Source organism: Marmota monax, unplaced genomic scaffold (assembly GCF_021218885.2).
Source record: "Marmota monax isolate L192 unplaced genomic scaffold, Marmota_monax_Labrador192_F-V1.1 WCK01_AAM20220418_F8-fsc00020, whole genome shotgun sequence".
NCBI lineage: Eukaryota > Metazoa > Chordata > Mammalia > Rodentia > Sciuridae > Marmota > Marmota monax.
In genome coordinates, this window is record NW_026692912.1 from 17,135,001 (window position 1) to 17,153,739 (window position 18,739).

The 18,739-nt window shown below is 35.1% G+C and overlaps 1 protein-coding gene across 15 annotated transcripts in view; it reads right to left on the reverse strand.

The window, feature by feature from the left end:
• The window catches only part of Dennd1a (DENN domain containing 1A), a 512,715-nt gene that overhangs the window by 377,373 nt on the left and 116,603 nt on the right, over nt 1-18,739 (reverse strand). The window lies entirely within an intron of this gene.

The following is an 18,739-nucleotide window of genomic DNA, read 5'->3' on the forward strand; positions in this document are numbered from 1 at the left end:
TCAAATATCATGATATGAGAAATGTTCTGTCTGACATAATTATACTTGCTGAGAAACTATAAAAATACACAGGTTTGAAATTACCTTTCCTGAACATCTATTTAGAATGAAATTACTAAAGGTATCACCTAATTCTTAAATCATCATGGCTAGATAATCCAATTCCATGTCTGTAAGTCAATACAGAACTGTACTAATTAAAAGCTATTAGCACTCCATTTACTATTGATTATGAAAACTTTCAATCTTTTCTAATAAAAAAGATTTGGTTCTTCAAAAACACATAAAGGGGAGTGATCAGAATAATATCTATGTGGGAAACTATGTATCAATGCAAAAAATCTTATGGAAAAGCTCAGTGTGTAAGGGTCTCTCCCATCTAACAGTGATCTCACAATATATACTATCACTTTTCACTTCTAAAACATCAATTTATAACACTGATTTACTTTTCTGGGAAAGTGAATCCATGTAAAAGTTAAATGCTTCCAAATCATAATACAAAAGCACAGTTAATGGTTACTTGGTGAAGAATCGAGAAAAAAGGAAGGGCCTATTTGCTTACTACATTTAAATTCTAGAATACATCAGTTTTCAAGTCATTACGGCCAATGGATGTTATTTTTTAAATTTCCAAGTCTAACAACAAAAGTAGAGAGAGACAAAAATCACACCAAAAATAGTTTTCCAAAATGGGTGGAGCAAAAAAGTTCTATTTGTAGATCATTTTGGCTCTTGGGTATCTTCTGGTTGGCTTAAAGACTGGGGATCAATTTCTCTTTTTATACTCAACTTCAGCTATTAGCAAGGGACCCATGATATGTCTTGATGGAGACTAACAGAATTCTAGAGTAATGCCCCCTAAAGTACCATTCAAGGCTACTCTGGTGGGCCAGATGAAGAAGCTATTGCTTATCATTAGCCAGAAGGATTGAAACCACACAAGGATTCAGTTCCCATGAGACAGGAAACCAGATGGTGCCAACAGTGTGACAAGAAAACTACAGAATGAGTATCCCTTACCTGGAAATGCTTTAGACCAGAAGTGTTACAGATTTTGAAGTTTTTCTGATTTTTAGAATATTTGCACAGACTTCAGTGGTTGAGCATCCACTGAAATTTGAAATTTAGAGCATTTCTGATTTCCAGATTACTGATGCTTAACCTGAACTCTACAAAGAAGAAATAGCTAGCAGGATACAGAGGACAGTCTGTTGCGCAACAAACCTCTAAAAGTATACCACAGGGAAGAGGGAGAAGGAAAGGACCTTAAAACATTAGAGATTTAATTCCTAACATACACAAACGACTTAAAATTTGATCCAGAGACCAAAAATATGTAGGTCTAAGTCACTGAGGGACATAATAAAATAGAGGTTGGAAAAACCACAAAATCATCTAAGGCTTATTCTTTTTCTTCCAATTGTCATGTGGTTAACACTCTTCAAGTAGAAAATTTCATACAGATATGACTCCTATATAAATATGTACTATCATGTTCTCTTTCTTGCAGTACTCTATGCTTCTTGGGAACCACAAAGCACAGACAGAAATAAAACCAAAGACTTATTTTTCTATCACTATTTTGTGAAGAGATAAAATTAGGAACTACCATTTGTGGTATATTCTTTAATTTTAAAAAACTAAGTTTCTTATTCATGGGTGGGAGAAGGTTCTTAAAACTTTTCAATCAACTCTGTTAAAAAGAAACTATATTAACATCAGACTTGTCACTTTAAAATTATTTTATTCATAAATACATATAATAGAATTGAAAAGAAGAAGGAATGGACAAAAAGAAAAACCTACCTATTTTAATACACTGATGGTAAAGATGGCTATAGCATGCCAACATATAGGCCATACCAACCATATCATCCTAACCACTATCTCAATGACAGGGAAATAAACACCATCAATTAAACTCCTTCAGCTGTTCCAAGGCTATCCCTCAAGTAAGAGTACCAAATTTTAACAGAATAAGGTTTCAAGGTAACATATGCATGATTATTTACTACAATACAAGCATAAAACTTTTGTTTACTTCTCTTTAAAGTCCCTGAGGCTTATAAAAAGCAAAACTCAAGGGACCTTAATATTCTCTAAAACAGTACTCAAAAAAAAAAAAAAAAAAGCAATGCTTTTAAAAACTAATGTCCACCCTATAAAGTTCCATTCAATTAGCTCAAAGATCCAGTCTGATAGTTAATAAAACTATGAAAGCCATTTTACAAAAATTAACACAGAGACTGCAAACAATTTATTTGAGTTTTCCTAAAATCTCTATTTTGCACAGGAGGTTGAAATGTTGTTTCACATTGAGTTGATCACAATGCCATAATGTCACCAAAATATCGGCATTGGAAACATCTGAGTTAAAAAGGTCTAAATACAATCTGCTTTTCTCAAGCAACACAACACCCGCCTTACTAACAGTTTCAGCATGGCACATGTACAAAACCTAGCACCCTGCAGTTAAGCAAACCGCCTTTAAATTTTCTGTCTGGCAGCAATCCACTTGCGTGTCTGTATGTTTTTACAAGTACTCTATGTATTTCATTGCGTCAGCTGCATTTCTTTGAGTTTTAAATGGTCTGGGAACATTTTATGAAATGTTCTATATCTTTATATGGAAAATAACATATACTGGAAAACTGCATTGGTCTAATATTTATGTATCTATTTCTTTATCCACCATCCAATACTATAATTGCTAATGTTCCAAAACACCTTCTCACATTTGTATGCTCATCGACAAATGCAGTGTCACCAAACAGCTAACTTTCAACACAAAAATCTGCGGATGAGAGTACTTCCATGGAAGAAAGTAATACAACAATTTGCTTAGGCAATTGGCAGTAAGAACAGAGTTATCAGCATATGTCAGGCTTTTTCCTAAGAATTGTCTTGCTGACAGAAAATTAAGAACATAATAGAGTGGTACACAGAACACTCTTCTTTCCTTATCCTCCTCTCTCAGCAACTTTCTCCTAATTTAAATCATAGTTTCTTACAAATTTAAAAATCAATTTCATCATTTCCCAGGAAAATATTTTTCAACAGCAAATATAGCATTTAAAATATCTTGCCAACAATACATGATAGAGTCCACATACCTTTTACTAAACAGCCCTAAAAGAGGCAGTTGGCTCTTAAAGAGATTTCACATTATGTCAATGTAATGGGTCCTACCTCTCCCAGCATCATTGCCATCTACAAGGTTGTCCCCATAGAAACGTATGTGCACTACTCACCTGAGGACCACAAGAAGCATTTCCATATTTTAAACAAGACATTTCACAAGATAGGACTCCCAACAGCACAATCTCATTCAGGCAGAGAATATAACCATGCATAAAAGGCTACATCTTCACATCAGGGGGGGACATGGAACAAAGATGTCTTATTTCTTTCTTTCTTTCTTTTTTTTTTTTTTAAAGAAAGGCTAATTTTCTTCCATCTCAATGGTCTATGCTTTCTAGTCTTCCATACATACTTTTAAATCTTTAAGATATACCAGATTGCCACAGGATGTTTAATTAATAGAATAAGAGTTTGGGCAAGACTTACTGGAAAGGCGCTATAAATTATTTTACACAGGCTCCAAAATCCTTGAGTTCTGCCTTAGGCTTAAAGTTCCTAGAAAACGTGGTAGACAGATCTTTTACAACAGAAATACAAAATAATTCATAAAAGCACCATAGTTATATATGAGGGCTTGTTTGCACATCAGTAACTAGTAATGAATACACACACACTCACACATGACCAAATTATTTCCCCATTTCCCTCTCCATCACACAAATGACTCTACTTGAAGAGTTAATGCATGACATATTATTTAATTGACTTAAAAATATACTGACTTCGTTTGTTTGAAATTAGTAATAACTGCATATTGGCCAAATGTCAGTAACTTCTATAACTGGAGCTTCTTTAGGAAATTTAAGAGAAGCTGCCAACGTAGCAGTAAACATGGAAATCCACACTGCTTTCACTTTTAACATGTCAAGTATCAAGGCAGAAAACATTACATTTAATGCCTCCTGAATTTGTCCAATCATTATCTAAGATATTTCAGTCTATAAGAAACAAAATACTTAACATAAATTCATAATTCATAATTTTAAAAATCTGCTCTTTAAAAAAGTAGGACTTTAACATTAGCTATAAATGATATAATCTCATTGTTCAATTTCATGGAGTTTAAGATAGTACCTTCCTCTTCCCACAACTCTAAATGTTAATCCAAGCTGTAATCAGATTTAATTTTCCAGATGAGAAGATGGGAATATGCTGCAAACAGGATAAAGACCACTCCACTATTCTTTCATTAATGGCATTTTCCAGATTCACACATAAAAAATGTAGACTCAGAAAATGGTTAAGAAGTTGTGCTACCTTGTGAAGACCAGCTCAATCTTTCCCAAAACACATTCAGAAATAAACTTTCTTTTAATCTGCAAGGAAAAGTTTTTTTTTAAATGTTGCATAATGCAGAATTAAAGTTTCCTGATAGTGTGACTACAAACTGGACTGAGCTAAATAAAAAAATTCAAGGACATTGCCTATTAAACCTATTAAAGTTACAAAAAAATTCAGCTTCATTTACTTTATATTGTAAAATATCTGAATTAGTTCAGCACTTTAACTGAATACAATTATTCTAATAAATTATTCCTTTTATGATAGTTAAAATTTACTTATTAAAAAAGCATATTTTTAAGAGGACTGCTTCAAATATTTTACATATTTTTAAAAAATCAACAGGTTTTCCTTGGTGATGAAAAAAAAAGACTTTGTCTTTCAAACATTTCTAAATTAAAAATTACTATTTTTTTTAAGTTACTGGTTTTAAAATGCAGATTTACCATTAAAATTTCAAAGGAGTCTAACTCACAAACTAGGAAAAATCATTTTTAAGAACTTTAAATAAACATTTATTTGGTTTCAGTATATAAAGGAATCTGTAACTTAAAAAAAAAATCTATTCCATATATTAACTGTGAATCATGAAACTGTAAGATAGAAAAACATTGTATCATCTCAATTTTAAGATCATTTTTTATTTGGTCTTTTTAGATATACATGATTGTAGTGTATTTTGACACATTATATACACTTGGATTATAACTTATTCTAATTAGGACTCATCATCCCAATTTTAAACCACAATTCTGTTCTGGCATCCCCCTCCCTAACATTGGAATTTAAAATACAATTAAATACTATTTCAACAGTAGCCAGCCTGATAACATAGAAACAGTTGACCATCTACACCTATAATAAAAGCACAAAGAGTATTTTTGAAGGAAAAGAGCAAAACCCACCTTGGTATGGCAAGCAATGGGACCATTCACATGCCCCATTCCTCCTCCGACTAACATACTCTGCCTTTCGACATATCCTGCTACAATGTGACTATTTATGCATAAACAGCAGATACTGACCTATTGTTTTCAGTTGTTGGAGTTATGAATGTTGTACAGTTAGCAATTAAGTGAATCAACAAGCCTAAATGCATCAGCTTTCTACAAATAATGAGTCCATTGACATTATACAGTAAAATCTAGAGTTTCAAATTTCCTTCTGGAGAGTGCTGATGGATTTCACCCAGAAAATGCCACTGCCTACCAATAATTTGAAATTTTTTCATAACTTTATCTACAAAAGGAATATAAATATGATCCTTAACCAAATTTATGTCATGTGTACCCAAAAGCAAAACATAAGAGAAATTCCAAAAAGGGCTTTAAAATGGAAAAGAGGGTAAATGTATGCTAAACAGGGTGGGGTGGGGATGCCTTCTCCCTACTGCATATCTTAGCTTTCAATTTTTATTACTATTTAAATTCTAATATTTAGGAGCTTTTTAAATTAGTTAAGAGTTTAGTCCTAAAACGAATCAAATTGATAGAAAACACATAGATGAAGTTGGTTTAATGGCTTTAATATTAGGCTTCATGTAATGTTTCTATGATCTAGGATTCACTTTAACCCATCTTTTCATTTTATTTTGCCATACTGAGGATTGAAACCTGGGTCAGGGCCTAAGGCAGGTGGTCTAAAACTGAGCTAGACCCCAGCCCTAGTCTATCTTTCTGAATGAGCAACCTAAGTGTCACATTTTTATGCCAATGTGAATAATTAGAGTTAACCTAAATGACAGCTGTGCCCTTTATGTATTACAAAGGTGACATCACTGCATATGGTCTTCATAAATAGATATATCACATCTGTCAAATTTGGTGAAAAGAGATGACTTAATTACTGATCAAATATTAAGCTATTGATGGAGTACCCACTATGTGCCAGTGCTGTGATTAGCATTAGTAAAAATTTCTGCTTTTACCTTCATGAAAGCTATGCTATCAGGACCATTGCAACAACTTTAACACAAAGAAATCAAGAGGTTTGTCTAGGATTTTTCAAACTTGTCTAAAGTTATAAAATTAGTATTCAATCATGGTTCAATCACTTGATGTGGCTGGCCCAGTTGATGAATAAGCCACAGTCTCCTGATCTCCAGGAGTTTGCAGTCTAGCTAACCCTAATTGGAAAACACAGAATTAAACAAGACTTGCTCAGCTCTTCCACAGGATTAACAGAGGAGCACTTAGCCTTGTCCAGAGGGGAAAAAAGCTTCTGGGAAGAGCTGGCAGAGAAGGGATATTAGACCAAAGTTCATTCCAGGATGCACTATACTTACTTCTTAACAGTATACAGTATAAAGAGGAGAATTTTGTGAGGCCAGGTCCCGTGTTTTTCTTAGCTTTGCCTCCTACAAAATGTCTTGCCTATTATAAATACCCAACAAATATCTGAAGTATAACAGAATAAATAAAATAAACTCATTAAATATACTGTTTCTCCAAGTGGATAAAAGGCCAATTTCAAAACATCCAATTGAAAACAAGACTTTGAATGCTATAGGCTTCCTAAATATCACATTGGAATGCGGTAAGCACACAATAAATATTAGTTGTTGTTATGTTATTAACCCCAATGGAGAAATAAGCAAGCACTATAAATTAAATGGCTACAGATGTATAGGTGTGCCTCAAATTGGAAATATGGGTGTTCCTGAAATAAACTTTTATAAACTCAATTAAAATTTCCCATTGCCTTCTATTACTCACTTAGAAATGTTATAACTTTATCAGAAACTGATTTTCCCTACTTTGTTAGTGGCTCCAAAGTCTTTAAGCTACAGTTTATTTTTTGCCTCCTGGCATCTGTTTGCTAACGATCTGTAAACATCAGATGCATTAGGGACTCTCCCAGATTTACAGAAACCCTGAGGTGAATATGTAGAAATTGAAGGACCTTTCTGCTAATATCTTTGCTTTCTAAGTTTGCAGACTGGGTTTCACCCACAGAGGTCCAGTAAACATTTTAACATTTTTCAGTGAGAATTATACCACTACCAGCTACCATTTACTGAATGCCTCGATATACCAGATATTACCATAAGTGGTTTAACTTGCTTTCTTTAATTACAACAACCCTACCAGGTAAGAAGATGTATTAATATTTTATAAATAAGGAAAGTGAAGCTCACTAAGAGCAAATTCACAGTTAAGTAACAGAGCTGGGATTCAGCCTGGATCCATTCGAATCCAAAGAATCCAACACTGGCTTTCTTTTTTGGCTTTATTTATTTATGTCTTCATGTTGATCTGTCTTCTAGTCATTATTGTGACTCAACAATAAGAATACATCTGGACAAATAACTAAAACATGTTGTCATGAAATAGGCCTTAGCAGAATGAGAGCTTTCCAATTCCTTTATTTAAATTCCTTTGCCAAGTTCAGGATATAAATAAAAAGACTACAAAGTAACTAGCACCCAACTAGTGAACACAATATTTAGAAGATGAACTCATTAAAAACAGGATAATTTTGAAGGCTAGATGTTATCTTTGTATCATCCATGAAAAAAAATTAAACAGTAAATAAGAACAGAGAAAAAAATGTTTTCCTCCTTAAGAAAATGTGTTTCCTAGTTCCTCTGAACCATACTCAGAACCCTAGTGCTAAGACCAACCTAGTGCATATAGCACAGATAAAAGCTGACATCTCCACAAGTGAAACACACTGTGCCTGTCAAGAGAAGATTTTCTTTTACCAAAATTTTGCCTCTCTCTCCCAGGCATATTGCTGCCTACTACCTCTATATTATCAGAAGTGGTTAACATACTAAATATCACTTTTTCAAACTGTGTCAAAATAATGACATAAAATTTACCACTTGAACTAACTTCCAGTGCATGGCACTGTGACATTAAGTAATTCACACTGTTATGCATCAATCACCACCAATCTATCTCCAGAACCTTTCATCTTCCCCCAACTGAGACTTTAAACCCATTAAATGCCACCTCTTAATTATCCCCTCCTCCCAGCCCCTGGCAAACACCGTCTGTGTTCTGTTTCTATATAATTTATATAGAAACCTCATCAAAGTGGAATCATACAGCATTTGTCCCCTTGTGATGGACTTACATCACTTGGCATAATGTCTTTAAGGTTCCTCCATGTTGCAACATGTGTCAGAATGTTGTTCCTTTTTAAAGCTGAATAAAATTCCATTATGTATATGCCACACTGTTTATGCATTATTCCATCAATGGATATTTGGGTGATTTTAACCTTTCACCTACTGTTTATTGGTCTGCTTATATGGGCATACATATATCTGTTCAAGTTCCTGTTTCCACTTCTTTTGGGTATATGCCACTAGTGGAATGTTGGATCATATGGTAATTCTACATTAAAAATTTATAGGACCTATACCACTTTTCATGTTTCTTTTTTTTTTTTTTAAGTAGATCACCATTTTATTCCATTGTTGGGAACATAAACTAAATTTTCAGGTCACAGGGAACAATTAAATAGGCACCATAGAAAGTCCAGCACTTTCAGAACAGAATCATTCTTTAACTTGGAGAATCAGTCAGTGCCTTGGGAAGCACAACAGAAACAGTGTCCTGAGCAGAATGGATTGAATTAATTAATTTGAAGGAGTTCAGAGAATCCAAGGAAAACCTAACAACCTGGCCTGAGGAAGAAGAGAACTCAGATGACTTCCCTCACGGAGTCTCAGAGGACTCCGTGAGCTGGACTCAATGGACATCTTTCATGGCACTGACCTTAGAGGGAGTCAACTGTAATGGCTTTTTTTTTCCACCCAAGATTCAAATTTCCAAGAGAAATCATCTAATGGATCTATGTATATCAGTTACTCACCATTTGGACAAACTCAGGAAGAAATCTTGATCAACCTTTGTACAGACAGTAGGCAGAGGAAATAGAAATAGATAAGGAAAATTTTTACCATGGAGTCCCCAAAGATAAGTTAAGAATAAGAGGTTATCCCAGCTCTTAAACTTGACCTCAGTCCAAACCACGCGTGAAATAGTTCAGAGAAAGCCAGCCACAGCACCCCTGGCTATTCAGGGCCACCTGGTTACGTGGACCACATTGAACATTAAAGTCCATTTTCCACCCTCCATTCCCCTCAAATCCCTTCCTTCCGTCCGCACATGCCACAGTTTTCTCAGCTTCCCTTCAACAACAGTTGGGATCTTCCTTTTGACACCACTGACTTAATCTACAGTGGTTCCTTCGACTGGCCTCTGAATCTCTAGTCCCCTTCTCCTGTCTCTTGCCCACCCGTCACTTTTCATGTTTCAAGACCTTTATGTTATAAAGCTGGTCTAGAGTCCTTAGCCTTACCATTAAGACAACCTACCCAATTTCCTCTCCATTTCTTAATTATTAATCTCCAAGTTTAATTAGTCTAATCAATTCACTTTCCCACAAAACCTGACAAGTTCTTGTCATCTTTCTCCTCTTCCCAGAATCCCAATCAGACCTTTTCAAAAGATGTGCTTAAGGCATAACAATTTATACTTTTGACCAACTGTACAGTCTTATACGACTTAACATACAATCACACTAGCACTTTTTAAAAAGTTTTTTTTAGTTGTCAATGGACCTTTATTTTATTTATTTATATGTAGTGCTGAGAATTGAACCCAGTGCCTCACACATGCTAGGCAAGTGCTCTACCACTGAGCCACAACCCTAGCCCCATACTAGCACTTTTTAAAAAATTAAAAGACAAAGAACCATGTCCTCCATCAAAAGCAAAATGAATTTTAAATGAGGTCGCCAAAGGAATAGCACAACACTGCACCCTCACACACACACTCTCCCTTCAGCCCACAACGCTTGCTTTCTGGCACTTGTGGTCAGCCAGCAGCAAATTCTCAGCCTCTCCTGCATAAATTCCCTTCTCATTCTTACATTCTTACTGGGACCCAAGTAAGAATGGGCTCCTCTGGAGTCCTCTCAAGTGGTGATGTTTCTTCTCTGCCCTCCTCCCCCCTGACCTGGGGGTGGAATAGGTGGACTCTTCCTTGTTGCCACTTCCAGACCATCCTCTCTTCTTCCTTCTCTAAAACCCCAGATTTTAACCTCAGGTCACCAGACCATTCCCTCTCCCTGCTCTGCTTTGCTGTCATCTACTAATCCCAAGATTACTCCTCCTTCCTTCAGTGATATAGATCCTGGCACACTCAGACTCACTTTACACTACTCCCACCACATCTTACGGGTTTTGCCACTCACATAAACGATCCTACCAAATCCCCAAACTCTTCATTCCTTGGCCTCCTATCCCCCAAAATCCTATCCTCTATCCAACCTCAACTCTCCTATCCAAACACTAAACTCTACTGTTATCTATTCTAAACCCCCCTCAGTAATCACAATTTTAAGCATCTCAGTCTCTAGTCATGACCTCTCCTGGTCACTTGCTGATTCATTCTCTGTTCTCTTCAGTCTCATAGGGATTCACACTCTACCAGCCCTTCCACTGCCTTCATCTGTCTCCAGTCTACACTGTCCTCCCAGCCCAGCTTACATTCTATTGTTATAGCTATTCCTTATATATATCCTCAGCTCCCTTGTGCCTCTCACTTTGTCATCTTTACTTGGTCAACCTCCGATCCTCATTAAATCCAGCTGCTCAACTGCACCCCTGTAGCTGACTGTGGCTGAACAAAACAATCTCACATAAACGATCTTAATAATTCATGATTATCAACCAGAAGTGGGGTTTAGTACAACTCAGCTAACCATACCACATTTTCCTTCCCTCATTTATCCTCTTGCTCTTTTCAGGGCTATTTCATATTTTCTCCTCTCCCCTCAAACCTCCAATGCTCTTTATCCTCATTTGCTATTATCTTATTTGCCATTTCACTGGGAAAACAGAGCAATCAGAAGAGAACTCCCACAGGACCCTTTCTATCACCTATACCCATCCAGTCCCTCTCCCTATAGACTCTGTCTTCATCCTATTATGAGAATAACTGGCCTTGCCCCTTACAAAGGCCACTGTTATCCATTTGTGAAGAAAGATCCCATCCCCTCTTAACAATTCCGATATATCTCCATCAATTCTCCCTTTTAATTAGAGCTTTGTAATGTTTTGAACAACCAATAATAAAAAAAATTAATTTTACCTCTCTATTGGATCTTTCTCATCAGTATACAAACATGCTATCATTTCTGCAAACATTTTTTAAAAGGTCAAGCTCCTTCTCCAATAGCTACTACCCCATCTCTCATTCTCCTTCTAGATATGTTCCTCAAAGGAAGTGTCTATGCTCACTACTACCAGTTCCTCTCCCTGCCCCCAACTCTCTTGGACTCAAGCCAATCAAACTTTCATCCCATCACTTCTCTAAAACCACTTATATACCAGTGGTCACATCAATGACCTCTTTTTTTGACTGCTAACATCAATAATCAATCTTCAGTTGACCTGTAAGTATCACCTCATACTTGTGATTGCTTCCGCCTCCTCACATTACTTTGTGTTTTCTGATCAGCCACTCCCCTGTATCACTGGATCCTCCTCAGGCTCCTGCTGACTTCTTCCTTTTAAAGTGCCCAGAGCTCAGGCCTTGGACTTCTTCATTCACTTTTTTTCTTGATGTCATCCTTGCTCATCTCTTTCAATCTTATCACTTCAAATCCAAATATGCCCTATCAAGTTTAAATTTATTTCTCAATCTCCCCCAACTCCAAACTCATTTATCTAACTGCCTACTGAACATCTCAACTTGATACCTCAAATAAGTTTTACATGTATAAAACTGAACTCCTGGGTCTGGGACTGTAGTTCAGCGGTAGAGCACTTGCCCAGCATGTGTGAGATACTGGGTTCAATCCTTAGTACCACATAAAAATAAAGATATTGTATTTATCTACAACTAAAAATATATATTTAAAAAAAGTGAACTCCTGATCTTATTCTTATATCTCAGATCCAATGTGTCAGCTAAGCCTGTTGATTAAATCATTCGGACATATTTCAATACTGACCATTTATCTCCATCTGCACCATTACCATCCTGGCGTAAGCCACTATATATTTTCCACCTAGATTACTATAATTGTCTCCTAAAGTATTTCCCTGCTTCTGCCTCCAATTTCCTACAGTCTGTCCTCAAAAGAGCAACCAGAGGAATCCTATAAAATTCATGTCAAGTCCTCTTCAAAAGCATCCTTAGTTCTCCAGCACCTCCCTGACTCACCATCCTACTGCTCTCCTAACTCTACCCCAGCCTTGGCAGCCACAGGCACTTGCTGTGCCTCAAACACACATGCCACATTTCTATTCATGGTCTCTGCCTTGCTAGTCAGTCAGTCAGCTAAGTAGCAAGGAGCGTTCTCTCAGACCCTTATTTATAAGTTAATTCCTAATGTGATCTTCCTTGACCACATTTACCAGTACAGTTTCCTATCCCCACCATTCCTATTCCCTTTTCCTGTACCATTTTTCTCAGGGCATTTAACCATCCAACATACTTCATATTTAACTTATTTTTCCCCTACTAGGATGTTTGCTTTATGAACACGGACATTTTTGCCTGTTTTGTTCAACATCATATACCCAGTACCTGAAACAAGGTCTAGCATATAAATGCCAAGTGAAAGAAAGAATGAGCAAAGAAAGGGATCAACTAATACTCCTTTTGGCAAATAATTTGGCAGCAGACCTCAAAAACATTAAGAATGTCCATAATAATTCTACAAAGCAAAATCTATCTCAAGAAAGTAATCAGAAAGGCAAATAACTTTTTAAATGCATGCGTCAAGGATGACTTCAAAAACTGAAAAAGAGGGGCTGGGGCTGGGGCTCAGTAGTAGAGTGCTCGCCTAGTATGTGCAAGGCCCTGGGTTTGATCCTCAGCACCACATAAAAATAAGTAAATAAAATAAAGGCATTGTGTCCAACAACACCTAAAAAATAAATATTTTTTAAAAACTGAAAAAGGAACATTAATAAACTCAAGTGACACAATATTTATATCACCATTAAGTGGTTTCTGTAATAACGTCATTGCATTATGAAGAATTAACTCAAAGTAGTATGTAAACATTTAGAACTGGGAGAGTGGTTTGTGAAAGAGTGCTTGCCTGGTATGCCATAATGCCCTGAGTTACCACCCTAGCACTGAAGAAAAAGAGGATCTATCATACTGCAATAGTAATTAGTATTTTTAAAATGTTTTACAACAAAACTAAAAGCCATAAGTCTCTGAGTTATGAAATTACATGTGATTTTCCTTATTTTCTACATTTTTAACAAGGTTCATTTTTTTATGAAATTTGTAAATAAAGAAATATGCTCGTGGGAAATTGTACTTAAATGACCTTCAGGCTCAGGTTATAGCTCAGTGGTAGAGCGCCTGCCTTGCACATATGAGACACTGGGTTGGAACTTCAGCACCATATAAAACAATAAATAAGTAAAATACAGACATTTTGTCCATCTACAACTAAAAATATTTTTAAAGTTTTATTTTATTCATTTATTTTATGTGTGCTGAGGTTTAAACCCAGGGCCTCACACATGCTAATCAAGTGCTCTACCACTGAGCCACAACCAGCCCAACTAAAAATATTTTTTAAAAATGACTGCAACAGTTTAACAGTTCTTCCAGGAATCCACCCACTGCTTCAACTCACACAGACTGCTCTCCCCTATAAGCTTCCACTGTTTTAGCAGCTATGTAGATCACTCAGCACCTGATTGTGTGTCTAATCCTTTAGAATCATAGACTATGCCTTCTTTCATCTAAGTACTTGTCTCTCAGACAAAGAAACTAACTGCTCCCAAGACCAGAACCACATCTCCTCACCACTGTGCTTTTTCCATGGATGAAGATGCAGGCATTCCAGCACAGTGCCAAACAGAATGAGCTGCCTTCCATTCGTAATCACTTGGATGGAATTTTACTATGAATTGCTCTTACTAAATTCTCCAGGTAGTTTGATTCAGAAATACTTCTAGCCAAGTCTTCTACAAAAGACTTTATGAAATACCTATTTCATTTGTGAAATACTTGTTTTTGTTACATGCTACAGGACAGGCATAGACCATGCGATATCACTCAAGCTTCACAACTCTTTATAAGATATCATCACCCTCAGATGACTAGAAGGGATGAAATTATTGGCACATAATCATAACCATGTATGATGTAAAAGAGTTAAGTCTGAGGATATGAATCTTTTCTAAAACATATAGTATTAATCACTATGGTTCTAAAGAAGTTATCAAGTTTATGCATGTATCCAAATCGTCTAATGGGCTAGATTCGGTTTCTGGTTCAGTACGTCTGGAGTGGTACTCCAATAACTTGCATTACTAACAAGATCTCAGTTGATGCTGATGCTGCCAGTCTAGGAACCACATTTTGAGAATTACTGTTATACAGACTTGATAAAACACTAGCAATGGGAATCTACTCTAAAATTCCTTAGAAAAGGTGAGCCACTTTCAATCCTCTCCTAGTCAGGATAGTAGCTCATGATTTTAATTTGTATTTTTAGTGACTTTTTTCCATGATTTTTAACCATTGAATTCTTTAGTGACCTCTGTTGTTTAATTTTTTAGCCATCTTTATATTCTTCAAGTTCCTTATGTATTCTGGATCTAAAACATGCAAAATTCTTCCAATCTGATAATTTTCTTTTTATTCTGTTCAGTTTATTTTGCCACAACAAATTTTCAAATCTTAGTATAGTTGTAATTCCAGTGGCTTAGGAAGGGAAGGGAAGAGGATCACAAGTTAAAAGCCAGCCTTAGCAATTTAGTGGGACCCCAAACAACTTAGCCAAGACCCTGTCTCAAAATAAAAAATAAATAAGGCTGGGAATGTGGCTCAGTGGTTAAGTGCCCCTGGGTTCAATCTCTGGTACAAAAAATAAAAACCTTTAGTGTAGTCAAACCAAATCTTTCCATCATAATTTGTGCCTTTTTAAATATCTTATTCATGAACTCATTTCTTACCTAGACCTCTAAAAATATTCTTATGTTTTCTTTTGTTCTTTAATCCAACTGTAATTTATTTTTATGAAGGCTGTGAGCAAGTCATTTTTTTCAATTAGATAAGTCTTTCAAATAGCAGAACTGCCTGGTCGTACATAGTCTTTTTATTTCCAACTCCTAAGGACATCTTTCAAAGTCCTCTTGGGGACTGGGGGGGATCAAGGAAAGGATTTAATATTGCTTAATATCATTTAAATATGACAAGTCCTAGCTAGTGATATTTGGTGGAACAGAATATACTGAGTCAGTTTTTCTCAGACCTGGGGGGTGGAGGGATAGCAGGGGGGACTGATTCACCTTTATCCAATAATAAAGCCAATGAATCCAGACAGGTATTATATCATCGAGCAAGAAAAAACAGGTTAGGCAAAACCAAAGCACTGAGACATTTCTACCAGGTTTCTTTCTTTCTTTTTTTTTTTTTAATACTTATAAAATACCAAGTTTTAAGACAGTGTCACAGAAACACAAAACTAAACTTTTTCCTAGCTCTCAAAATTTACAGTCTCACACACTAGCTTCTTACTCCTTTCCAAAACTGAGATTTAGAAAAGGGTCATTTAGAGAAACACTTATTCCATAGTTATAGTGTTAAGAAAAAAGAACATCTTGCTTGATTCTACTGCAATCCTTCCTAAATTTGATTCATAGTGATATTCTTGCAGAAACTAATAAAAATTACTTCATGGATTCAAATCCCTATGTAACCACTTTAGAGATTGTTACATAATATTACATTTACCATAATAATTTACATAGTATAACAAGTATCAAGCAGCTAAATTTGAATTTTTTGTTCTCTTGAAAAAGAACACTACTTAAAATTAATGATATGTTTCTGAATATGATACCATAAGGCAGGCATTCTGAAGGAGGTTCACAACATGGACATTGACAATTTACCAAATAAATTCACTGTGATCAATTCTATTATAAAAATTCACGGGAACTGCTAATGAAAGCAAATGTTAATTTAATATTTTTACCCCTTCCTTTTCCAGCCATTTATTAGAACCTAACTTATTGAGAATGTCATTTTTAACAGTATTTCTTTGCAAATGTTATAGTGTAACTGCTATATAATTATCTTTCAGACTGCAAATTTTTAAGCATTCTATATATTTTATACTGTATTTTACATACACTTAAAAAATGTAAACTGGATGATCAAGTAAACAAAAAAGGTACACTTTGGTTTAAAAAATTCATTAAGCATAATAAATTCAATTAGACACAGTATGAGGTTTTCCTCAAAGCCATACAATAATAATACAAGTATTGTATTGTTCAAATATTTTCATTGTTACACAGCTTGTCACATTTCACTTTTAATAGGATTTGACTCAAAGAGACCTTGGAACAAAAGTATCCTAACCAAGTAGCAGTTCCCAAAGTGTCATGCTAAAAAAACATTACTCCCCAATTCACACAATTCAAACAATCAAATCAGAGAACAACCATTTCTTTATTAATAGAATAATGCAGACAAGCTTCCTGTGTCCAAGTGATGCTACCTTAAAAAAAAAAATTTAAACAAGAAAAACTAAAGAAACAATAATTGGAATAACATCAATACTAATAACATTTTTTTAACTGTTCAGTTACATACTATCCATTGAAAGATAATTTTTGTGAGTTTAACAATGATTCCAGCTTTACTAAAAGCAAATGAATTCCAATCCCTTAAAGGAATTCCTAAAGCTGACAACCTTCTCCATTAAAAATATAAACCTAAAAACAATGTCAACTCTATAAACCAAATCCCACTAGGAAATAAAAAAGTGATGAAGTGAAGCAGGAAATTAAATCATATTCAAACTTAGGTGGAAATAAAAACAGTACCTGCATTACAAAGATATCACAAACAGCTGTATTCTTAAAAATTATTCGTTCAGGATATAATTTCCCTCAGCGAATGTGCTAAAGATCAGGAGTAACTTCAAATACTTAATCCCACAAAAGGAGGGGAAGTTTTACTAAAATCATGTTTTCTAAGAGAAATTTTAAAGATATACATTATTATGACCTAATTTTCCAAACTGACTTTATTCTCCTTTATTATATAATATTCTACAATGTGAGGAAGCTTAAACATATCTATAGTTTTTAGGACAATCTAGCAATCTATTCAAAAAACAACAAAACTTCTATAATAACTCAAAAAGGAAAGTTACAACAATATGTTCAAAAAAGATAAGGAAAAAAGAAACAACAATTATCAAGGACTTATGTGGCACTGGGCCCCAAAGTAATTTAACATTTTCCTTTTTAATCTTCATAACAATCCTACCATGTGAGCACTATTATCCATAATTTATAAAGAAACAAAAAAAATCTTCAAGGGTAGTTGAATTTCCCACAGTTATGCAGCTATTAGGTGACAGAACTGAGACTGAATATCATGTTTGTATGACTCCAAAGTCCAAAATTTCTTTTTTTTTTTTTTTATTTTTTATTGTTGGTTGTTCAAAACATTACATAGTTCTTGACATATCATATTTCACACTTTGATTCAAGTGGGTTATGAACTCCCATTTTTACCCCATATACAGATTGCAGAATCACATCAGTTACACATCCATTGATTTACATATTGCCATACTAGTGCCAAAATTTCATATGCATCAAACTGCCCCCACCAATGGGGTCAAGGGGATGAAATAAGCTTTATAAATTAGCCTAAGAAGTTAAATGCTATAGATGAAGTTATTTCTAAGAAAATTTATAATTCAAATTACAAATAGTGTTTTGTTTGTTTGTTTTTCAATTTTTTTAGTTGTAGATGGACACAATACCTTTATTTTACTTATTTATATGTGGTGCTGAGAATCAAACCAGTGCCTCACCCGTGATGGCAAGTACACTACCACTGAGCTACAACCCCATCCCCCAAATAAACTTGTATAATATAACCTACCTAAAGTGTGAATGTGTTATAGACCAAAATTCTAAAAGTTCAAAAAAATATAATCTGGGAGGAATATAAATAATCACCTAGCTCTATAATGCTACCCTTGAGGCCACTGAGTGATTCGCATCTAGAGCCTTTGAATAGAGCCAAATATCATGTTATTTTGAATTCACAAAGCACTGTAAAATTTTTGAAGAGCTTTTACACACTTTGGAATTGATAAAATTTTCCTCAAGATCTAGTGAAAAAGTTAAAGGAATGAAGCAGATAACATAAAAGAGGAAAGTAAGTAGGGCTTGGGTTGTGGCTCAACAGTAGAGCACTTGCCTACCATGTGTGAGGCAGTGGGTTCGATCCTCAGCACCACATAAAAAACTAAACAAAATAAAGTTATTCTGTCCATCCACAACTAA